Genomic DNA, 25874 nt, shown 5'->3' with positions numbered 1-25874 from the left:
TGATCTGCAGGCTTCTGCTCTCTCTTGAAACCCTCCCACACACGTGGACAAGTCCAAGATGGCCAGCCACCCTGATGGCCACAGCCACCAACCAGCTAACGCCCAGAAGCAAGGCTGTCTAGGTGACCAGCAGCTTCCCACAAAATGGGTGAGTCCAGCTGAGCCCAGACTAACTTGCTGACCCACAAAACGGTGAGCCACATAAACAATATACTTTACTTCACGGAGTTTTGGAGTGGTTAGTTAATACAGCAATTACTGACCAAAATGGAAGGCAATTGCTTTGGTGAGGGACTGATTTATGCTCATGGGAAGAAGCTTGTGAAGAAAGAGACACAGACTAATGATGCAAGAGATAAACAAACAAACAAACAAAAATCAAGTCCTTAAAGGGAAGAGCCTTGTTCGTTATGACATTTATGTCATCAATAAATGCAGATATGGGTCAGTAGGCAGATTAGGAGACAGGACTCCGAAAAAGTGCTCATTGGGGGACTCTGTTTTCCCTGTGGAGCCTTCTTGGCTTCCACCCAAACAGGAAACGCACTCTGATGTACTAAAGACTCTCATTGAGAGGGCATGTTGGAACATACACAGGCTTTGGAGCAAAAAAACGCAGGATTCTCGTATGTACTAACCCTGTGATCTAGGGCAAAGTACTTAACCCTCTTAACTTCAATTTCTTCACTTTCAGTTAGGAATAACACCTCCTTCCCAGGGTGACGACTGTAACATGTCTGGAACAAAGTAGGTGCTGAATAAATGGTAGCTACTTTTTCATTATGAAAAGGTAACCTCGCTTAGGTGAAAAATCCTTTGCAAATGGAAGCATCCTGATAAGGCTCAAATGTACTCCCCATCCCCCCCATATAAATTCTTATCAACATCACCCCCAAAAGAAATGCCCAAGAAAAAAACTCTATGTGCCTATGTGTGTGCATATCCTCATTATTAGCACAACCCAAGTTCCTTTATTGCATGGGCTTATTATTATAGATCTGTAGCACTCTCATGAACTCTTGAATTTAATAAAATTTCAACTGAAAAGTTCCCAAATAATTTTGGAGAAATGGTCTCTATTTTTCACATTGGCCTTCAGGATGATTTTCTTCTTCAACTACTGTGACTTTCTCACAATTCTCCCAAATAATTACATATATTAAAACATCATTACCTGTAATTGGAGCAATGAAAAAATATGGCCTTGATCATTAAGTAACAAACAAACCCTTCAGTATCTGTACAAACAGTGTACTATGGAGGCCAGGCTGTGAACAGAAAATAAAAACTGTGTCTTTGCTTAAGAGAAAGTTCTCCCTTGATTGGAATTGTTAGTGATGAAAAGTATAAACAAAAGAATAGAATGTCCCCAATCATTTTTCGCACTGTACACCCAGGCTCACATTACATTTGCTTTACTTCTGCCCAAATCCAAAGGTCCCTTTCTGTCCGCCTCCCTCCTCACCTCTCAGCTCTACTGCTGAAGGCTCCTGCTTCCCAGGACACTGTGCTTTCTCCACCTTCACCCTCCTCTGATTTTCACTTCCCGCCTATCCTTACTCTTTTCACACACTCATGAAATTCCACTCTCATGGTTTCTATCATTCTTTTCATTAGAATGATTCCCACATTTATATTTTTTCAGCCTTGATTTCTCAGTAGGTTCCAGGAACATAATCTTATAGGAAGTATATAGTCTGCCTGATCTCTTTGGTTTCTGGAAACTAAATTGACCCTCTTCACACAGAATGATTACTCAGCATTCCTTCCATCACTCATTTATTTAATAAATATAGGGTGCCAAATACATGCCAGTCACTAGAGGCTCATCAAAGAACAAAACACAACCCTAGCCCCCAAATGGCCCATCTCTACTTGAAGGAAACAAAAATTCTGGCTGCAGAAAATCAGAAGATGAATAAAATAATATGGTTCATATTCGCAATAAATATGTACTTACTACGAAGGCAGATATAACCACAGTCAATGTGAGAAGGGCACAATATGCTGGGCCCCGCTTTCATAGAGGCCACTAGAGTATTAGTGTAGGTAGAACCTAAGTTTGAGTTTTAAGTAGCAAAGGTTAATTGGCACCATTTCATACCAGCTCTCTTAGTAGGTTATTAAGTCAGCCACCCAATGTGAAGGATGCAGCTGGTGACAAGGTAACAGAAAACCCAACTAGTGCATGTGAAGACCAAATCTGTAACTTGACCTTGTGGGCTAGGAACACCAAAGACAAAGACAACAGATGGAAGTAAGCAAGTGTTGACAATTAAAAGAATATTGCTTTGTCCCGCCCATCAAATACACAGAGATTTTTACAGTGCTGAGTTATAAGAGAAACCACAGAGACATGATCGATTATAGCAATTTATCTATGAGCTGGAAACTGGTACAATGTGTTTGGTTTGGGAAATGATTTCTTTATTCTAATTTGTATCCAGACCATAAACTAGTCACTGCAGCTCAAGGAAAAAAACAGGCTAGTCTCTGCACATCCCACCTCAGAAACACATCCTCCCGCACACTAAACATGCCCAAAACAACACGGGGTCATCCCTTTCAAGTCTGTCCTTCCACCCATGTTCGCCATCTCAGGACATGGAATCCCCAGGCAACCAGTTCAAGTCAGTGATGTAGAAAACACCCTTTACACATCCTTGGCCCTCATCATCTCACTATCTCAAACACCCATCCATATAAGGCTCATTTAATTCTTCTGGTTTGTTACCTATCTAGGCGCTTCTAACTCTAGGGCCACTACTGTAGTCTAAGCCTGGATTACAACAAATTCCCTAGCAGGATTCCTTGCTTCTCTTACACCTACCAACCATATTCTACTGCTGCTCAGAGCAATATTCATAAAACTACAGCTGGATTCCCCTGCAGTAAGCCTTCAGTAGCTTATTACAGTTGGAATGAAGACCAAACTCTTCACCATAACTAAACACTTGCTCTTACTAGTGCCCTGCCCACTTCTCTGGTCTCATCTCACACTGGTCTCTGCCTCCGTCACTATGCTCCAGCCACATGGTGGCTCCCACACCAGGAGCTCCAGGATTACAGCATAAATAGCCAAGGGCAGAACTGTCTTATCCATTTTGATCACCACTGAACACCCACAGCCTAGCCCAGTGACTGGCATACAGTCAGTGCTTAGTATTTGACCAATGACTCAAGATTAGTATTTTTTATTACATCTTCATTATACAATAAGTGAACTGAAAAGTTCTGAATACCTATGAGATGTTTATCTCTAAGAATTTTTCCTGCAACTGTAGCAACCTTCCCCAGAACACTATACATATTGTTCCACTTACCATTTTTAGTTCCAGAACAGTGTTTACAATATTTATCTCAACTTTATAGAAATTAACCTCTGATCCATTTAAAATGTATTAATAGGCTATTTTGCTAGTACTAGTTGATTTTAAAAAATGGCATTTTAATTATGTAGTAATACACACCAAAGTTGTGACAGATAGAAAATGAAAGGCTTCTTGAAATATTGATAGGAAAATTATCCATATTTACTTTTAATGAGAAATTAAAAATTTAACAGGTATGTAATAAGAAAAACTAAATGGCTGGAACAAACAAAAGAAACTGAATTCATAACTTGGGAAACCAATGTGTCTCAAGGGGGAAAGAAAGGAGTTCTATAAAAAAAGGAAAAGAAACTAATTGTGGTGATTTTCAACTCTACTTACAAAGTGGGACATATTTCATCATTATCATTTAATAGGGAGGTATATATCTCAACTTTCAGATTAAATGTTTAAGAACAATTTAGAGTATTAACTTGCAAGAATATACAACCGTTATAAATTATATATCCAATTTGGCATCGGATAGTAACCAAATTTGTTTCACAAGAAAGAAAGAAATGACAGTCTGAATAGGAATAATAAAATGCTATTCTGAAAGCCTTCTATATCACTAAAAGTGCAACAACTCTGACAATTATTCACTGATATTTTTTTTAATTGTGTGTTTTTCTTTAAGACTCAAGAAAAGACCAATCACTACATATGTGAGATTGATTAATGCTATTGCCATTACTACTATTTTCATGCATGTGGCAAATTTCATTTAATAATAGTTCCATATATTTCAAGTATATTACCTAAAAAAGTCATAGGGGACAGAGTAAGTTTGTTCAACTCATGTGGCAAGTATTTATTAAAGGCCTACTATCTCTCAGGCTCAGTACTTCGCTAATGCCTGATTTTCTAGATGCTTAAGCTTTTTTTTTTTTTTTAATTGAGATATATAAATCATACTAGTAGCCCGTTTGCACGAAGATTCGTGCAATAGACCTTCATTCACCTGGCTGCCTGCACCAGTTTTCTGCCGGCACCAGGGACCCAGGCCTTGGCTGTGGCCACCGCCTTCTGCCTTCTTTCAGGGTCGGGGCTTGGCCCCGGGCGGTGGCCTTGGGCTCGGCCGCACCCAACATCCCTGCTAAGGATCGCAGGAGCCGACCCCCAGTGGTTTCCTGCGATCCGTGCAGGCTCCCCGCTGGTGCCCAAGGCCGGGAAAGCCTCCACCCGAGGCTTTCCCGGCCTTGGGCTCCGCCATACCCCAACGTCATTGCAACGGTTTCCTGGTGGGCGTGGTTGGTGGGAGTGGCGTGGTTGGTGGGCGTGGCTTGGGCATAGCGAAGGTGCGGTCAATTTGCATATTTGTCTATTATATAAAATCAACACCACTATCTATTCCAGACCATTCTCATTACCCCAAAATGAAACCCTGTACCCATTAGCAGTCACTCCCCACTCTCCCCTCTCCCCCAGTTCCTAGTAATCACTAATCTACTTTCTGTCTCTATGGATTTGCCTATTCTAAACATTTCATATAAACTGAATCATACAACATGTGGCCTTTTGTGTCTGGCTGCTTTCATTTGGCATGTTTTCAATGTTTATCTGTGTTGTATCATGTATTAATAATATAATAGTTCCTTTTTATGACAGAATGACATTTCATTATAGAGAGATACAATACTGACTTGTCCATACATCAGATAATGGATATCTGGGTTGTTTCCACTTTTCAGCTATAGTGAATAGTGCTGCTATGAGCATTCATAAACAGTTGTTGTTTTTTTTATAGAAACATAGATTCTATTTTCAGTTCTCCTGGGCACATACCTAGGAGTAGAATTGCTGGGTTATATGTTAACTCTATGTTTAACTTTTTGAGGAACTGCCCATCTGTTTTCCAAATGTCTGCACTCTTTTACATTTCCTCCAGCAGTGCCAGAGGTCTCCAGTTTCTCATCTTCAACAATACTTGTTTTTATCCAGTTTTTAATCATAGTCATCCTAGTGGGTGTGAAGCGGTATTGATTTACATTTCCATAATGACTACTGATGAGAAAATGCTAAAATTTTCATTGCTTAAAACATAGTATAAACATACATGCTCACAGGTACACAGAACCATACAGACAAGCTCTCTCTCTCTCTCGCTCTCTATCTATCTATAGCTCTCTCTCTATCTCTGTCTCTCCTTCTGAAACAGTTTAACAAGCTCCGGTCAAAAGAATGCTTCAGAAAGAAAAATGAAACTACAAAGAGATTGTTCAGGTTCAACTGCAAGGATGTCAGCACTCCCCTCCCCTGTGATGTGCTGTGTTGAATGGGAATGTAGTTCAATAGCAGGGGCAGGGTTAGACCAACACATTCAACTATAGATACTGTAAAATCGCTTTTGAAAGAAACAGAAGGCTAGTGTGCTTTATTGCTTCAAACAAAGCAAATATGCTATGGAAATAGCAGACTCTTTATGCTAAACATAAAAACTCCCTCTGCTTTTTAAATTACAAGAGTTGGACAACAAATTAGTACATCATAAATACCACATGAACTTGGTCAAACTATACACACTAGATGCTTTTTTTCTCTCTCATTCTGTTTCAAGACAGTCTACTCTTTCTAGGAATGAACTGAACTGACCACTTCTTCTCCTGTAACTCTCTCGGGAGTCTTATCATTCATGGCTTTCAAATCCTAACATACATAACAAATTATTTTCTCAGCTTGTTACTATAGGACCAACAAATGAGAACTATTTTTAGTCCAGCACAATAATAAAATTCTCTGTTTTTCCAATAAAACTTCTAAGCATAATTTTTTCTCCTACTTAGTATAAATTTTTTCCAACTTAGCATAATTTTTTTCCCTAAAAGGCATTAGCTTCCTTAGGCCCCAAGAGAACCTAACTACAAAATGCAGATTTTCAAGATAGTTTTTGAAAATAAGAAAATTGTATAGTATAATATGTATTTGCATTTAATTAACAAGAATTTATTAATGAAAGACTTCAAAGTAATTTGTTTCCACTTTTCAAATACATGAATGTATTTCAAAAAGCTTACAGCTTATGTGCAATACATAATTGGTATATGCAATACATAATTGTATGTATAACATGTAAATTATGATTTTAAAACTTAATATTTAAATATTAAATGCAACAGCTTCACATCACTACACTGTGTTCAATTTACCACAACACATCAGCTACCTGAGTTGATTGGTCAATGGGGATCCTGGGGGTACAGGGAGGAATCTCCATCCGAGGACCATAAGAGGCCCTGTGCTCGTGGAAGACAATCAAATGAATGAAAACTGACTTCATGAATAAAAAATGAAAACTGGAATCCAATTATATGAAGAAGGTAATGGAAATCTAGTCTTTATGAATATTGTGCCACTTTCAGTAATTACATTCCAGCATGTATTCATAGAACTATCTACAACTGGGACTCTGTTCCAAGAGAAATTGAGAATTGAGAGCATTTTCCTCTTTTGAGGGTTGCTGAGACCCCCATTTATACAGTAGTTCTCCACACTCATACACTTCATCGTTATAACTACATGAGAAATTGTCTCATTTGGCTCCACATAACCATTAAGTATCTCCCTAATGCCAACTGGCTAAATCCCTCTAATTTTAAACTACCAGACTTAGAGTTCTTAAGATATAAGACTTCCTTTCTTCCCCCTCTTATATACTATCTCCCTAAATGAAAACAAATAAAAAAGTTTCCTTACCTTACTGGGACACTGTCCAACTATCCTTTAAAATAGTCTGCCTTAAATATAAATACCATCCACGTGGAAGGCAGAATACCTGACTGCTGGTGAGTTAGAATTTAAAACCACTAAAATAACAGAAGTAAAAGAATGTTCCAGGCAAGTAAGCAACCACTACTAAGGGCATATGTTATGTGGTGACAAACCTCACCAAAGACCATGCCCTATCACCTGACAGTCTTCCCTCAGTCCACTTTATACAATACCTCACTCCATTTGATTTAAATCCAATCTTATCATATTATCCCCTGCCCCAATCTATCATGCTTTCTCACCTATAACAGCTTTCTGTACTTCATCATGAGATTGAACAGTGTTATGGTTAATAGAATGAACTCTGGAGCCAAGTGGCCTGAGTTTGATGCCTGGCTCAATTGCTTGGATAAAACCTTGGGCAAGTTCTCAATCAATTTATGCCTAAGTGTCCTCATTTATAAAACAGATGCTAAATAATAATAAACCTGCTTCATGGAGTTGATGAGTTAGCATATGTAAAACATAATAAGCACTGTAAAGTATTAGCTGATGTTAAATCTTTATCATCTGATCAACTTCAAGCCTTTCAGCCCAGGATCCAACGTCTTATAATATTTATATACCTTCCCAATAAATAACATATATGTGAAATTATTGATAGTTTACAAAGGAGTTATGTGTCATTTGTTTCATTTAATTCTCACAATCCTGTGAAGACAATATTAGTTCCATGTTATCTACTAGCTCAGTGGTTCTCAACCTTTCTAATGCCGCGACCCTTTAATACAGTTCCTCATGTTGTGGTGACCCCCAACCATAAAATTATTTTCGTTGCTACTTCATAACTGTAATTTTGCTACTGTTAATGAGTCGTAATGTAAATATCTGTGTTTTCCGATGGTCTTAGGCTCTACAGCAGCGGTTCTCAACCTGTGGGTCACGACCCACAGGTTGAGAACTGCTAGCAGGGTCACCTAAGACCACCTTAGCACTTGCTAAGAAAATCATCCCCTGCCCTGCCATCTCTCCTGAAGGATGCTCTATAAACTCTAGAAGCAGCTCAATGGAGCTTCTGCCCTGGAGACTTCCCAGGGATTCAAATTTCAGCCCTCAGCTTTCTCTGTCCAAGGTGCTTAATTAAGTGGTGCCATCTCCTCAGATAGGCAGCCACATAGGGTACTCTTACCACCAGAGGTCACCAAAGTGAACTTCACACACATCCCCTACCTTATATTTTAAGTCTGACCATTCCAAACATAACTGCCCCATTTGGTGGAAATCCTTTCTGCAGTTTTGGTGTGGAACCGTAAAAGAAAGACCAAAATTGCATGTTTCTTGTATAGATAATTACTGAGGCAAAACTAAGGTGGTAGCTGTGAAAAGATAAGTTTAAATTAAATACAGGAAAGCGGTTTCAAATGATACAATCACTTATTCTAAGCCATAGAAATACCTTCCCAAGGCAATAAATGGAATCACCGAAAGAAATGGTCAAGTCAGGCCTTGGTAATCAGCTCTATCCCAAGAGTCTAACAATATCCAGGAAGTGATAAGATCGATCGACTGTTGCTGGAAAATGCTAGATCAATTTCACCAAGAGGGACTGTGGCGCAGCACAAAGTACACAAGGCTAAACAGAAGACTTCAGCTTCTACCCGGCCCTGCCATCAAGAAGGGGGTAAAAAGGTGTGAGAACTAAAAGATAAAGCAAGCAAACAAAAAGCCATCAACACTATCAGCACCAAGACCAAGCTTTGCTACTACACTGAGGACTGGCTGCTGAGGGTAAGAAATCCTAAGGAATAATAAGCTGGTCTCTCAGGTAAACCCAGAGGACTCAGGAAAGGAATGGCAGATTTAGGAAATGCTCTGAACTAGTTTCAATAACAACTGGCTGTGTGTGTCAGCTTAATGCCAGTTAACTTACACAGAGCAAAGGAAATGAAGATCCACAATTAATTCATTCCAAGGGACTGGGGTTTTGCCAAAGTGAAAGGAAAAGATGCGGCTGTGGTAGTGGTGAGAGTCTGCGAGGGACTCCTGGCAATTTGAAAACTTTAGGTAAAAAGCACAAAGAGTTGATTAAAATGAACGGGGCAGACTATTCCCCAGTGTGACAGCACTTCCTTCCAGCTGGTTCTGCTCCTAGCTTGGGGGTCCTGAATGTTCAAGATCATCAAATACTTCAATGGTCCATTTCTTCAGGTTCAGTTGGGTTAAGTTGCTCGGCAGCACAAAAAGCTCAGAAAGCTGAAGTCTAGTCTAAAGACTGAAATGTTCTCCCCAAACACAGAGACTGAGACATAGATGGAGAAAATGACAGAAAGATGCAGAGGGAGAGAGAGAGAGACTGAGAGGAAAACATCTATCAATTCTGCCTGGTGAAAGAAAGTTTAACTTCTTTCAGGCTTAGAAGAGGCTAAATTTTAACAAGGTCACCAATATGATCAGACAACAAAGTAACATACTGACCATCTATTGGGTCAGGCAGAGTTTTTAGGCTCAGAGGGGGAAAAGGACAAAGTGCACACAACTGCTGCTGTTTGTTGTATTTTTTTTAAAAATTTATTTTTATTGATTTCAGAGAGGAAGGGAAAGGGAGAGGGAAAGAGATAGAAACATCAATGATGAGAGAGAACCATTGGTCGGCTGCCTCCTGCTCGCCCCCTACTGGGGATCGAGCCCACAACCCAGCACATGCCCTTACTGGGAATTGAACCTGGGACCCTTCAGTCCACAGGCCGATGCTCTATCCACTGAGCCAAACCAGTTAGGGCAACTGCTGCTGTTTTAAAGGAGTTCAGAAGTTGCTTTGTTTATTCCCTGCACATCATCGGAGAGGCAGCCATGCTAACCCACCCCCCACTCCCAGGATGACAAAGAGTGTAGATTCAGAGACAGAACTACTCCAGCTTATTTTCTAAGTCACCAGAAAAGTTTGACAGGAGATTCTGCAGTTAATAGGAGCCCTTTCGTGCACACACATACTTTTATTCACTTACTGCGGCCCATTTGCTGCATAGCTTTCAAGCATCCTCCCTGGGATCAGGGAGCATTCAGAAAGGACATACAGGCACAGGGCCTCTTATGTCACCTCACCTTGGATTTCCCAGGGATAAGAACACCAGGAAAGGGGACCCTATAAAGGTCCCCTCCCCTGTAGACTCTGCCTAGAATCATGCACATCCACATGAGAGACCAGGATGACGGCACCTTAGAAGGGTGGCCAGGCCTCGTTCCTCTCTGCACTTCCCTAACTTTGGGAAAAATACTGAAGTGCAAAAGTCCAAATTAGGTGGACATTCCAATTCCATACCCCCAACCCAAGCAGCTGCTTTAAAAACAAACACCTTTTGTAATCGCAGAATAGGAGACATCGCTAAAAGGCCCCTTGAAGCCCCAGTAATTAAATTTAAAACATTGAGTACTTAACCTTATTTTCTATTACTATCCTATGCCTAGTTCCCAATCCGATCGTGTTTCCCTGAGTCTTTGCTCAGTGCTAAGTGGTGGCAAAGACAGCTGGTCTATTTAAGAGCTGTGTGACTTATCTTAGGCAAATTCATCAAGCCATGTCTGTTTCCCCATCTTCAAATGGGTTAGTATGAGGATTCAATTAGCACACTCTTGATGAATGTAGCTACTTGTTATTGTTATACATCACTGTTATAGGTTAGGCTTCTCCCAGAAGCAGATCTGAGACAAAGGTCTCTGTGCAAGTAATTTATTTGGAAGGTGACAAATACCTTGATAGGCTCATGGAGAAGCAAGATAGTGAAGGCAAGAGCCAAAAATGTATGCATTGTTAAGCCAGCCGTCACTATGAGTACTAGCGCATAATCCCACCAGGAACCCTGGGAACTAGTAGAGTTATGCCTCAGTGCTATCCCCAAGACTAGGGGTCTGCCTTAACTCCTGTCCCTTGTGGCTTGCCATGGCAGGCAAAACAGGTGTCAGGGGCCAGAGAAAGCACTCAGGCAAAGAACTCGCAGCACTGCCAGCACCACTCCCTGACTGGGCTCCGTCACTCCTGCTGCAGTACTTAAAACAAGCAAATGTGTCAACTGTAATTAATATACAGTATCAGGGAACAATTTGAGCATAATTTGTATTTCGCATTTGATTATACTTCATTAGCAAGAAGTACCAGGTGGATGCGGAAAAGTATACCCAGCTGAATCAAGCTTCATGGAAATCCACAAAATGTACACATTTGCACACCTCAAACCAGCTACCTCAAGTTCATAGAGTGTATTATGAATTACACCCATCAATGTCTGCCATCCAATTCCAGATAACCCTCCTTCCTCCTGACAATAATTCACAAGTTGCAACCACTTCCACAGCAAAATTTAGGACTTTCTGAAGGGAGAGGGCCATATTTATGGTAGCACTTGTATATTTTTGATTATATAAGGTGTAAAATTGTGCTATTTTATTAGGTTCCTATCTCTCTTTTTTCTTTTTAATCCTCACTTGAGGATATTTTTTCCATTGATTTTTTTTTTTTTTTTAGAGAGAGAGAGAGATTGGAGGGGAACGAGGAGTGGGAGGGAGAGAGAGACAGAGACAGAGAGGAGAGAGAGAGAAAGAGAGAGAGAGAGAGAGAGAGAGAGAAAGAGAGAGAGAGAGATGAGAGACATATTGATTGGTTGCCAGGGGATGGAGCCTGCAACCAAGGTATGTGCCCTGACCGGGACCTGTTGGTCCATAGGCCGACTCTCTAACCACTGAGTCAAACCAGCCAGGGCCTATCTCTTCTTTTTAATGTACCACTGACAAAGTTTTGGGGTGTTTTGCTCCTAATACTATGTGCCCCATAAGCTCTGTGGTTTTTACTGCCTGATTGTGCTCGGAATGGTAAGTTTAGGAATGTGTATGTCATATTCCAGCAGAGCTGACAACCCTAGTAAAGTGTGCAGGAGAGAGGACCACCTACACCCAGGAACCACTGCTGGTTAGTCCTTATTATCCCACTCCCCCGCCATGTTTACCACCATCATCCCATTCTTCAACCAAATCCACCAAAGTTAGAGGCTCTCATCATTCAAATACTGAAAATACCACATGCTCTGAACTTTCTCTGACAAATTAGAATAGGAGGGGACAAATTCTCTCAACTTATCAAATATGCCCCTATTGTTACGCCTTCTCTACCAAAAGTTGTTTTGCCATCCTTCACATGGAACTTAAAAACAAGATTCATTTAATTCAGGGCATTCGTTTATTTGACTACACATCCTAAATATGCCAGGTTTCCCATCTGATTGTAATTACTCAATGACACAGACATCTGTGTTTGGCCCTATGCTTTTACGAAGAGAATTCAGTGTAATATTCTGTTTGAGTATACCAATTTCCTCAAAGCAGTACAGAGTAAAAATAAGAACCCAAGATCAGATGCTCTGACCACACATGCAGCACAGTGAACACGCTGCATTTACATGCATTGTGCATGTTTCGCCTCTAGACAGCACACAAGGTCAAACCCCTAACTGTCAGTTACAATAAGCTCCCAAACTTCTGGTCAATTACCTGGCTAATAATAAAAGACAAGGCTATGACATCATTACAGTTATAATTAATTTACACAGGTCAGCTTCCTGTTAATCAAATACATCCTTAAAAGCATTTAATTATTGTTCACCTAGAAAGCGACACCCAGCTCTGTTAAATGAAAAAAGCAACCTTGCTGGACTCAGCATGAAAGGCTGCCAGGCTGCTCTACGGCACACAGGACAACAGGCTTCACAGAGCGCACCCTGCACCGCAGGAGGGGCTGCCGAGTTCACAGCAAACAGGAGCACAGGTGACGGGCGATGCGACACATCTGAAGAGTTCCCGAACATAAAGAAGTTGTCAGGCAGCTGGGGTAAACAGACAGGCTCTGGGAAAAGACATGTCCCAGGGTTTTTTGTCAAGCTGATGCACAGGGCTGGCAATATTAACGTACGCAGAGTATAGGACAGTGTTTGAGGGCGTGGTCTTTTTGGTAAAATCTCTACGATACACCAGCTATGTGACCTTAGGAAAGTCATTTAACTGCCATTTCCCACCTGTAAAAGGAAATAATGCAGGCATATTTGGTGTTGTGAGCATTAAATGGGATTATATTGAGATTATTTATATTTATAAACTTAGAAGTGACTGATTTTAACCCATATAAACAAATAAATTAAGACAACATAAAACATTTTAAATAGCTTTACAGTATTTTTATAACGTAGTAACCAATTAGGATTTTCTGGGTTTTCTATTATTCCACTTTTTAAAAAAAAATGTTTTTATTGATTTCAGAGAGAGGAAGGGAAAGGGAGAGATAGAAACATCAATGATGAGAGAGAATCATTGATCAGCTGCCTCCTGCACACCCCCTACCAGGGATTCAGCCAGTAACCCAGGCATGTGCCCTGACTGAGAATGGAATCATGACCTCCTGGTTCATAGGTCAACACTCATACTGAGCCACACTGGCCAGGCCCACTTTCTTTTTTCAATCTTCACCAGATGATATGTTTTTATTGATTTTTAGAGAGAGCAGAAGGGAGAGGAGAAAGAAAGAAAGAGAGAGAGACATCGATTGACTCCCCTCATGTGCTCCAACCAGGGATCAAACCCCCAACCTAGGTATGTACCCTGACCTAGAATTGAACCTGCAACCTTTTGGTTTAGAGGATGATGCTCCAACCAACTCAGCCACCTGGCCAGGGCTATGATCCCACATTTTAAAACCGCTTCATGATATTCAATTACACACACATTATTTTAAACAATATGGGTGTTTGGAAGACACATGAAAGTAGAAGTGATTCTCTAATTACAATACATTTTATAATAAAATGTCAAACCACACTTTCTGTCAAAATTATCTTTAAATCATCACTACATTTGAAAATTTAATGATCCTCCATTTCAGGATTTTTTAAAAAAATCTCAAAATGTCAGATGGCCAAATTTTTATTTTTCCCTCCTTTTTAAAGTGTTACTGTCTTAACAAAAATGATTAGATTATCTTTATACATGAAAAATGAAACTACTGGATTTTGTACATAGTCCTGACTTTTGCTCCACAGCGAGGTGAATTAGTGCCAACTCCAATTTTGATCCATCACCACGTATGATATCCAATATCAATCATAAGCCAGTTCCTTCTCTCACAGACTACAAGCTTTAGTGTAATGAGGGCTCATTAAAGTTCTTCAACTGACAGCCCATCAGACATAGGGCCTAAACCAGCAGACACGGGGAGCAGCAATGCCAGCATCCCACCATCTCTCCCTTCAAGAGGATTTAAGTAATTCCACCCAGTTGCTCCATGCCAGATTTCTTTGTCTACCTAAAATCAATGAAAAAGTGATAGCCACCACACCCTTTAAATTAATGTGTGTAAGGATTGTTGGTGAATTATTTATGTAACCGAATTCTGCCCAGTATAAGAAGTAGTCAAGACTTCAGAGATGTTGTTTCTGCTCCCAGAAAGCACACAGGATGTCCACTAATTACTAGGTGGTAGGGACAGCGTGGGGATTTTGCCTGCCCAGCATCAATACCTCATTCTTTCAGTAACAGGAATCTACCTCAGACCTCCACTGGATGTGGTCCTCAGGGGACCCAGCAATCAAGAGGGCCAGTGATCAGAATTGGAATAATAACTCTCTCCCTGGAATCTAAAACTTGTGTGTAGAGACACTAATACCAACGACTCCTGGAGTTGACACTCAGAGCATTAACTTAAAGAATTTTCCAGCCCTAGCTGGTTTGGCTCAGTGGATAGAGCATCGGCCTGCGGACCTGAAGGGTCCTGGGTTCAATTCTAGACAAGGGTACATGCCCAGGTTGCAGCTCCATCCCCAGTAGGGGGTGTGTAGGGGAAAGCCGATCAATGATTCTCTCTCATCATTGATATTTCTATCTCTCTCACCCTCGCCCTTCCTCTCTGAAATCAATAAAATATATTTTTAAAAAAGAATTTTTTTAATCTACTAGGTCTATGCAAACCTTGAGACCCCACCAAGCTGCTGTCTGTAGCCTGGTGGTTTGGCTTTTCTGTCAGTTCTCTGTGCTTACCCATACACTTCCAATCTCTTGCTCTTGAGTTATCTGGATGAACTAGTTAACTTAGTTTTTGTTGTTTGCTGTCAAAGAGCCCTACCCAGAATAGTAAGGCATTTGCCAAGGACTGGCAAGCAAATCCTAGTTTACTTCAAGCATTACCAGCTCTCATTTTCTACTGAGTACAATATTCTAGCCCCTAGAAGAATCAAAACATGGAAGGTATAAAAGCAATATCTCAAAGGTCTGCTCCAGGCATGCCCTCAGAGAAAAGAGTGTACAGTGTAAGCACGTGAGTGTGAGAGTAACTTCTGCATGAGTAAGGCAAAGGCCTCTCAAAGTCATATAGTTAGTGCAAACACTTAGACACTGGATGAAGAATATCATTTCAAAAGGAAAAACTTTTGTTCTAAAATTGTCTTCTATTTATATAAGGTTTATGTTTTTAAAGACACTTCTAATTATTGAAGTGATTTTCAAAATATCACACTCCCTGACTTTGCTCCTCACTGAAAATAAGACTCATTTAAACATTTAATAAAATGTTATCACTTGATGAAAACTTCTGACTAGAACTTTTGGACAATAAATCAATTAGATTCATCCACTGAAAGAAAAGAAAAAAAATGAATGAGAGCCTCTTGAATCTCACAGCCTTAAGGAAGGATCATGGAAGTATCCTGCATGCTTTTCTTTGGAAAGATTTATTTCTTCATTTTCACCATCATGCAATTCAATCACAGACATAAATTATCACATTTTAAAAAACCCCACCAATATCACCTTTCCCTAATCATGAGCCCAGGGAAGAAAACTAATGAATGTGAAATGACAGCAATAAAAGCATTTGTATATAATTTTATATCTCGGTGTCTATATTCCTTCATCTACCTAATAAAAGAGTAACATGCTAATTGACTGTACGTTTGCGACGCCCACCAACCAATCAGGAGTGAGTATGCAAATTAACACACCAAAGATGTTGGTTTAATTTGCATATGCAGGCATCGAGCGGTGGGATGCTTGTGTCGTTGCCATGGCCACGACGCAGGGGTTCCGCACCACCCCAGCTGCTCCGGGCCTCTGGGCAGCATGGGAAGGCAGAACGGCTGCTCCGACCAGGGCGAAGGCAATGCCAGCAGCCAGGGGAGGGGAGACCCATTCTTGCACGAATCTTCGTGCATCGGGCCTCTAGTCCTGTATAATAAAAGCCTAATATGCTAAGTGTCCGGTTGTCCGGTCAACCAATAAAAGCATAATATGCTAATGATATGCTAAGGCGGCTCAACTGCTCACTATGACATGCACTGACCACCGGGGGCAGACAGTCAACCAGCCGACCAGTCACTATGACATACACTGACCACCAGGGGGCAGATGCTCCATCTGGTAGGTTAGCTTGCTGCTGGGGTCTGGCCAATCGGGACTGAGTGAGATAGGCCGGACATGCCCTAGAGCCCTCTCGTGTCCCTCCCCGGCCCCGATTGAGCACTGGTGAGGTCCCTCAGCCTGGCCTGCGCCCTCTCACAATCTGGGACCCCTCAGGCAATGTCGGAGAGCCGGTTTCAGTCCGATCCCGCAGGCCAGGCTGAGGGACCCCACTGGTGCACGAATTCGTGCACTGAGTGTCTAGTTTAATAATACCTGAGCATCCACTAAGGGGCAAGCACTGTCCTTTTAGGCAACCATAGTCTAGAAAGAGAAGCAAACACACAAACAGCAATAATATAGTGTGATAAAGCAATATAATAGAACTGTACACTGAGTGGCCAGATTATTATGATCTCTGAACGCGTAATAATCTGGCCACTCAGTGTACTTCTCTTGAGTACCTCATTCATTCGATATCAAAGATACTATAAATTGTGCACCTGATCAGTTTTCCCCTTTGCACTGGCTGATAGAAAGCTCAGGGCAAATAGATGGTTGATCTCCACCAAAAGTCTAGAATACTTTTGGTACCCATTTGAGACACAAATACACTGAGTGGCCAGATTATTATGCGTTCAGAGATCATAATAAGCTGGCCACTCAGTGTATATAAAAGTGCATGGAATGTTTAGAATGTAGCAAAATTAATTGTCAAAGTTTTATATGATGTGTGGGGGGAGAAATAAAGAAAATACTGGGGCAGGCATTGTCCTGTGGACAATGGGGAAGGAGATGAAATGACCAATGAAATTCATAGTCAAAAGCTGTGGAGCAATCTCACAAAAATAAAAGGATTTAAGTCATCACTTGGTGAATATATAGCTACAAGCTGGAAATTTAGAAATCTGTAAGGTTTCATATTGATACAAAATTAATACACCTTGAAAGAAAGGAGGAAGTCTTGAAAACTTTGGTATGAAGGCAGGGACTTCTGGTACAGGGCAATATGCACATTATTTATTTCTCCATTTGTTCAAACTTAGAATCACAACTGATTCATTATAACACATAATTGCAAATCGCTGCTATTTGTAACATAAAAACAGTATCAAAATTTCTTTCAGTGTTGCCCAAGAGACTTTCCTCAAGGAGGAAACATCCAAAATTAGTAGTAGCTGGCAACTCTCTCTCTCTCTCCCATTCTCTCTCCCTATATACTATGTATATAGAATTGAAGTAATTGTAATCCTATCTAATAAAAGGGTAATATGCAAATTAACCATCACTCTGCGACAAAGATGGCGGCGCCCATGGCCACAAGATGGCGGCGCCCAGTCCTCTTAGCCCTGAGCCCTGGCGGAGTCCCCAAGTCTGCCCAGCAGTGGCAGTCCAGGGTGTCTAGCTGGGAGGCGCCAGCCCCACACACAGCAATTCCTGCCCAGTGGCGGCAGTCCGGAGTGTCCGACTGGTCGCCCCCGAGCCGCGCGCCATCTGGGGCAAAGCGGGCCATGGGGCCTGGGGCCGGGGTGTCAGGCTGGCAGCGACCCGCCCCCGAGCCACGTGCGATCTGGGGCGAAGCGGGCCACGGGGTTTGGGGCAGGGGTGTCAGGCCGGCAGCGCAGTGCACCCCCAATGCGAGATCTTCAGGCCAGGGAAGGCACCCACCGGGCTATCCGCAGCCAGGCTGAGATGGGGTGTCATCTGGCTGGGCTGAGGCGGCAGCCTTGGGCTGGGGTCTCAGCCTGGCCAGGGCCCAAACCCCTCCAGCGGTGGCAGCCTGGGGTCTCAACCATTGAGTCACACCAGCCAGGCAGATATGGAGGAATCTTAAATGTTTCTTTTTTTATAATATATATTTTATTGATTTTTTACAGAGAGGGATGGAAAGGGATAGAGAGCTAGAAACATCTATGAGAAAGAAACATCGATCAACTGCCTCCTGCAAACTCCCGACTGGGTATGTGCCCCCAACCAAGGTACATGCCCTTGACCAGAATTGAACCTAGGACCCTTGAATCTGCAGGCCAGTGCTCCATCCACTGAGCCAAACCAGTTAGGACTGTCCAATATGCTAAAGAAAAAACCCTATCTAATAAAGAGGGAATATGCAAGGGAGGGCATTTGGGGGTGACTGGGGTGTCAGGGGAGGGCAGTTAAGCATCGATCGGGCTGGCAGGGGAGTGGTTAGGGGGTGATCAGGCTGGCAGGCAGAGCGGTTAGGAGCAATCAGGAAGGCAGGCAGGCGAGTAGTTGGGAACCAGCAGTCCTAGATTGTGAAAGGGATGTCTGACTGAGACATCCCCCAAGGGGTTCCAGATTGGAGAGGGTGCAGGTTGGGCTGAGAGACACCCCTCCCCCCCCACCCCCCCACCCCACCCCCCGTGCACGAATTTCGTGCATAGGGCCTCTAGTATGTATATAAATTTCACTCATAACTCTCCTGATATTGACACTTTGAATTAAAATGCAAAAGCAAGTTAACACTATGGAGAAACAGCTGTTATTCTTATGACAACCCTCTTGGAGCTGAAGCCAGATTTGCGGTCAAATCTGGATGCCATCGCTTACTGGTACGTGACCGCGGGCAAATCATATAATCAATCCTGCTGAGCTTCTTTATCCAGAGATGAGAAAAACTTCCCTAACTTCCTGGAGTCATTGTGAAGACTAGATGAAACAGCGTATTATGCGAAAGCAATAAGCACACCCCCAAAGTTTATTCTCCATTCTCCCTTCCTCTCCATAAAGTAATGAGCCTTTCCCCCCCATGGAACTAAGCTTTATTACTTTATAACTATTATGTGCATGTAACAATGTCCAAGAAAGTAGATGGTAACTAACACCAACATGGAAACCTGAATGCATTCGTGGTTAATTGGCTATCATCTAGATCCCAAAGGGCTCTTGCACACTATCTATTGCTTCCCAGAAATTCGATACATTTTCTTTTCTGAATACAGCCAAAATTATCCACAGGCTTTGAAATGTCACCATCAGGATGCTGCACAGAGCAGCTGGTTGACTGAAAGTGTCGCCCCTCCCCCACACTCCAGCTGTCACCAGGAAACCCTCCTCAATGTGTAAAAAAAGACAATGCAATATTACTTCCCCTATTAATAACAATCTGATTCTTAGCATTCATTTGAAATTATTTTTCTTATGAAAGCTCACTATCAACTAAAAATTAACTCTAAGAAAAAATCCTTTATCATATAAATGCAAACCAGATTCTTCCATACAACAAAAAACCCCAGGGGCAGTAAACACAAGTAATGTATTTCCATGGACTCCTTGTTTCTTTTTCCTTGAGTCATTTGTAATGCTAAACAACAGCCAGTTAAAATATTAAATAGCTCTAACAGTGATACAGCTGCCCATACTTGCGGGATTAAAAAAAAAAAGCTTAGATGAATTCTCAAAAAATGTACATAGACACCTCTCTATTTTTGTAAAATATGGGTCAGACTAAAGGTTGGATTTTGTTTTAAATAATCACTCCTCTGCATGAGAAGCTGCAGTATACTACCTGTTCAACACTGCTAAAAAGCTTAGGCATTGTTTTCAGAACACGTCTGTGATTCTCACTCACAAGAATTCTTACTGCTATGACTTTCTTAGGTATAGCTCATCTCCTGAGGATTCCTATCCCTCAGACAAAGAGTTTCAGACCCGTGACCTGGACTCCTAGGTCCCAGGGACATGCCTCAGGTGTGTTCCTGCAGAAGCCCTGTGCCCTTCATTAAAGCCTCTTAGCTCCTGAGCGCTACAGGTGAGATTCTGCTAAATAGGGTTCCCTGCTTTTAAAAATATCTGAGGCCCACTGCTTGGATGACAACAACTGCAGCCTAAAAGTAAATCATTTTAAAGCATCATTTATCTTTTAAAAAGAATGTTTACATAAACATGCACATATCTAACTTTACATGAATGTATAGATTTACCCAATCCCCATATTGCAAGTAATTATGACCTGGTATGACTCCTTTCAAGTATTTTCCATGCTCATATATTTATATGTAACATATATATATTAGAGGCCTGGTGCACAAAATTCATGCACGTGGGAAGGGGGTCCCTTGGCCCCGGCCTGTGTCCTCTCACAGTTTGGGAGCCCTCGGGGGATATCCAACTGACAACTTAGGGCCACTCACCAGGGGGAACGGACTAAGCCAGCAGTCAGATATCCTTAGCACTGCCACAGAGGTGGGAGAGGCTCCAGTTACTGCTGTCGAGCTCACCAGCCGTGAGCCTGGCTTCTGGCTGAGCAGCGCTCCCGCTGTGGGAACACACTGACTACCAGGGGGCAGCTCCTGCGTTGAGCGGGGTTGGGCCAAAACCGGCTCTCCAACATCCAGAGGGGTCGTGGATTGCGAGAGGGCACACGCCAGGCCAAGGGACCCCACGGGTGCACAGTTGAGGCCGGAGAGGGATGTGGGAGGTTGGCCAGCCAGAGAGGGACTGTGGGAGGGCTCCAGGGTGTGTCCGGCCCATCTCACTCAGTCCCAATCAGCTGGACCCCAACAGCAAGCAAAGCTACTGGTTGGAGCGTCTGCCCCTGGTGGTCAGTGCATGTCATAGCAACTGGTCAACCAGTCGACTGTCTGCCCCCTGGTGGTCAGTACACATCATAGGGAGTGGTTGAGTGGCCTTAGCATATCATTAGCATATAACGTTTTGATTGGTTAACCAGACAATCGGACACTTAGCATATTAGGCTTTTATTATATAGGATTATATAGGATATATGTACATATATATACACACATATAAACTTTTATCACTTTTAAAAAAATGGAACAAAAATGTTCACTTTGCTATCTATCGTTAAGCATCCATATTGAAAAATAACAATATCAGAGCTAATAGTATATTCTTATACTTTGGTGCATATTTTTAATGAGGTCTCATCTCCTCTAACATAGTGCCCCCTTCTATAACTCATTGTCCCTGTTAACTAATTGAAGAAATTTAAATATTAATCACCCCTGACCTTCAGCTTCCAGTAAGCACCCCAAAAAGTCTTATGGAAGTTGCTCTGGATGGTGATAAAACTACAGTGTTTTTCTACCATGTTTAGAGTTTTAACTTTATCCAAGTGTTTGCTTTCTTTGGGTCACTATAATGTGAAAGGTTTGACTTTTCACTTCAGCATCTTTGATCATTTAAAAAGAACAGCTGTGCAGTTAGGTAATAAAACGACCTCATTCATAAGAGGAAATGAATGAGATAAAGTTAGGTTTGAGGTGGTAACTACCTTTTTCTACTGTCTGCCATGCAGTAGTGATTGAGCTGCTATGCCTAACACCTGGTGGACAGGTTTTGCCCTTCAGTTCATTTTATCCAATGTCCTGAGGCAATCACACACCATGACTCCTATCTGACAGGAGAGGAAATTAAGGTTGGGAGGATGTTAACTTGTCTAATGGATACAATCAGTATGCAGCAGAGGCAGGGTTCAAAGCAGGGTCTTCCTGACCCCAAACCCCTGCTATAGAGCTGCCTTTCTGAAACAGAGGACAAGAAAAATGTGGGGGCCTTTGGAAAATGAATGCTTCATTATGGGACAGCATTACCAAAATTATTTGTAGCAGCTGATATCCGACGTGACTCCTGTTTATCTGAAAACTCGCTCACCCACGATATCCAGGAGCCACAGCAAGGTCCTGGGAGCAGTGTGCTCTAATTCAGCCTTTGGTTAGGCCACAGAGTGGCACTGACTCTTCCCAACACTGGAATGAGTCCAGGCTTTAAGGCACCTGCTTCAAATCCTGAATACTTCTCTTTCTCCCCCAAAAGTGGCCCCCTGGAAAAGGAAGGGGAAAGCTGTGAATACCACTGCAACTGATGATCTGCAAAAACCACAGGTGGCTGGCACTCCGAACTTAGCTCTTGTGATGCTCCCGGAAAACGGGGGCATGGAGAACGGGTGGGAGGAGGCCTTCCCCGCTATCTGAGCTGTACAGTCTGACATGTGGGAAAGGAAGATAAGGATGGAAACATCTCCAGCCTTGTCTTATGCTTGCAAGTCACTGCTCCATAATACTCTGCAGACCTAAGGCTAATCTCTGGTCAGTTATCCACTCTACCTTCTTTACCAAATTCTGGATCAAAAAGTATAATTCAGCTGGAGACCAGAAGGCCAAAAAATTTTAAAGCACTTTTTAACAGTAACTAATGTGATTCTTAAAAATTATCCAGCCACCACAGCACTGGTATGAGATAGTACATATTACTATAACTTTTAACTGAATATCCTGCCTCCAATAAACAACCTTGATTCTGTAGAATATAACCGGGAAGGCACAAACAAATAAAATGCCATCTAAGCAGTCATCACAATATCCGTGCACTACAACCCATATCTAACCCAATGAAGACCCTTCCACCAGTCGATGTATAGATTTTATATAGTCAACGGTTATTAAGTAACATCTCATCTTTGAGTGTTTTCTGTGTATGCTGGTGTTAAACACGTTTCCTGAACCTTCACATTGAATACTTAGAAGCCCTATGAAGTAACCTTTCAGTAACTTGTCCAAGATCCGACCCCCAGGAAAGGCCCCACATGGATCCCTTCCATTCTGTCAAATTCCACGGTGACTCCCAATGGCTGTTCTTTATCAATATGCCAGTAATTCCCAAACTTTAGCACCCAGGTGCTCTGGGATCAACCGGAAGGCTTGTTGAAATAGATTTCTGATTCTGTAAGTCCCCCAAATTTACAATTCCAACAAGTTCCAGACTGATGCTGATACTAGTAGTCCAGGGACAATTGAGGAAACCAATGCAGTGCTGTTCTTTGTAAGATTGCCTCTTCCCAAGCAGCACATTAAGTCTTTAAAGTCTACTAGAAACAGCAAAATGTGACATATACATTTGAGACAGTAGACAGACTTTTAAGAAGACATTCCAAAGGGGAAAAAAAAATAGAAAAGAGGAAAGTCCAGCTGTCACTGAGTGTACTGCAAAGGGACCTACACGTATATAGATGGCTCAATCGTGACTAAGCGATGATGATTCCTTTTGCGAGCACCCCGAGTCTTGGAAAGAGATGCTGATCCGGTTTTGGAGAGGCTTTGAAGGTCTGGGCGGAAAGGGGTTAAAGGGATGGGTGGATTTCCTATACCCAGTGAAGGGAAATACCACTCCTCGGGTTAGGGGGTTGGGGCGTGCTTGCACACCGGGAGTTCCCAGAACAGAAAGTTACCGTTCCAAGTGCAACTGAAAGTGAAAGCTGTTGCTGACGCAACGCCGCAGTAAGCTCCCGCTTTCAAAGACAACCCTTTAGAACCCCCAGGGAGCGACCCCATCCTGAGAGCCTCGGCGGGTCATTCCCTGTGGTGGGCCTCAGGGGAGCGGGCGAAGAGCACCCTGGCAGGGTCGCTCTAGGAAACGCCCTCCGCGATCGCCGATCTGCAGGGTGCCTAGGCTGCGGAGGCTACGCCTCCAACCCGCACCCGCACCCGCCCCGGTCCCCACCCCCTCCCCTGCCACATCCCCTCCGGTGTCCCGGGCCCTACGCGGACGCCGACCGTCGCCCCGCAGCCCCCGCCCCGCCGCCGGCGCCGCGGCCCTGGGAAAAGTCTAAAAAAGCCGCGCAGAACCGGCGCCGCGAACGGGACCAAACAGATGCGGAAACTCACGTTCTCTACGGCCCGCCGGCGTCCTCACGTCTTCGCGCGCGCACGTGCGTCATCACGCACCGGCGGCGTCGAGCGACGCTCCTCTTCCCCGTGGCCAGGCTGGCGCGCGAGAGAGAGTGGGTGATGTTGCGGCGCGGCTGGGGCGGCCCGGGTTGGGGAGGGAGGGAGGGCTGTAAAGCGGGCCGGCCCACGCGTGGCGGCGGTGACAGGCGGTGGCTCCGAGGGCACAGTGTGGACTCATCCTGCAACTGCGAGTGAAAAGGGGATGATCGTTGTCTCCCCCGCCCTGAAGAACGACCGTCCTCTGCCGCGCGTGCGCAGAGCTAAAGCAAACTAGCGACCTGCGTTGGAGGGACCAGACTTGGAGACATGCAGCCAGTGGGATATTTGTCTTTCTCAGTTTGGCTTATTTCGCTTAGCATAATATTTTCCAGGTCCATCCATGCTGTCCCAAAGGGCCCAAGCTCCCCACCTGCTGCGAGGAGTCCGATGCTGCTGATGAAGTGGATGGTGTGAGAGAGAAACTTACACCTTCCTGAGTTGTCAGACAGCATGAGAGCTGCCTATCTCAGGGCGGGACCCACGGTTACCAAGGACGCCCCCCAAACAAGGTCATGGGTGTACTTTTCACTCCCCAAAGCTTGGGTCTGCGACTGCACTTTTTAGTCTGTTTGTCCATGCGAGGGCCTTCGGTGTTAAGTATTTCAGTGAACGTATTGGATGCAAACAAGTGGCTTGCGTTGGAGGGACCATAGAGACAAGCAGCCAGTGGGATGTTTGTCTTTCTCAGTTTGGCTTGTTTCACTTAGCATAATATTTTCCAGGTCCATCCATGCTGTCCCAAAGGGTAAGAGAGCCCTCTTTTTTTTCAGTCGCATAGTTCTCCATAGTGTAAATGTCCCACCGCATTTTTTATCCATTTATCTACTGATGGGCACTTGGGCTGTTTCCAAATCTTAGATATTGTAAATAACTCTGCTATGAACATAGGGGTGCATATATTCATTCTGATTGGTGTCTTGGAGTTTTTAGGATATATTCCCTGAAGTGGGATCGCTGGGTCAAACGGAAGTTTGTTCTTATCTTAATGTATCAAATATAGAGGTGATTTTGAGGGAGCTACAAATCAAGAAGCTCAATACAGTAATTTCATAAAAATATATAAGGATTAAGAACATACTTAGACAATTACATTTAATTTCAAATATTATCAGTGAAAAACTTCTTAGACATTTGAGAGGACAGAAAAAGTCTACCTGATACTGTACTCAGGTCTGGCTGCCCACTGCTTTGAAAGCCAATACTTGAGAGACAGTATTTTAACAAAATTCAACAAACATTTATGGTAAAAACTCTCAAAAAAGTAGGATTATAAGGAAACTTCCTTACCCTAATAAAGGGCATCTATGAAAAACCTACAGCTAACACTGAATGCTTTTTCCTTAAGATTAAAAACATAAAAATAAAAAAAGTTGCCTGGCCGGTGTGGCTCGGTGGTTGAGCATTGACCAGTGAACCAGGAGTTCACATTTGGATTCCCAGGGCTGCAGCCTTGTTCCCCAGTGGGGGGCATGCAGGAGGCAGCCAATCAAAGATTCTCATCATTGATGTTTCTATCTCTCTCTCCCTCTCCCTTCCTCTATGAAATCAATAAAAATATTTTTTAAAAATTTTTACTGGAAGTTTTAGCCTGTACAGTAGAGGAAAAAAAAACTTAAAAACATCA

The 25874-nt window shown here is 42.8% G+C and overlaps 1 protein-coding gene across 2 annotated transcripts in view; it reads right to left on the bottom strand.

Annotated features, from left to right (window-relative positions):
- Positions 1-24295, bottom strand: part of RHBDD1 (rhomboid domain containing 1) — a 98517-nt gene extending 74222 nt beyond the window's left edge. Inside the window, exon 1 of one of the 2 annotated variants that reach the window (XM_079783018.1) lies at positions 24149-24295. The gene's annotated coding sequence lies outside the window, so the exon portion shown is untranslated. Of the gene's footprint in view, positions 1-23483; positions 23734-24148 lie in introns of those variants that run through there. The other variant, XM_079783019.1, reaches the window with a different exon arrangement.
- Positions 24296-25874: the final 1579 nt, after the last annotated feature.

This window comes from Cnephaeus nilssonii (assembly GCF_951640355.1).
Source record: "Cnephaeus nilssonii genome assembly, chromosome: 10".
Classification (NCBI taxonomy): domain Eukaryota; kingdom Metazoa; phylum Chordata; class Mammalia; order Chiroptera; family Vespertilionidae; genus Cnephaeus; species Cnephaeus nilssonii.
The sequence above is the reverse complement of the archived record's forward strand: the minus strand, read 5'-3'. Positions and strand labels throughout refer to the sequence as shown.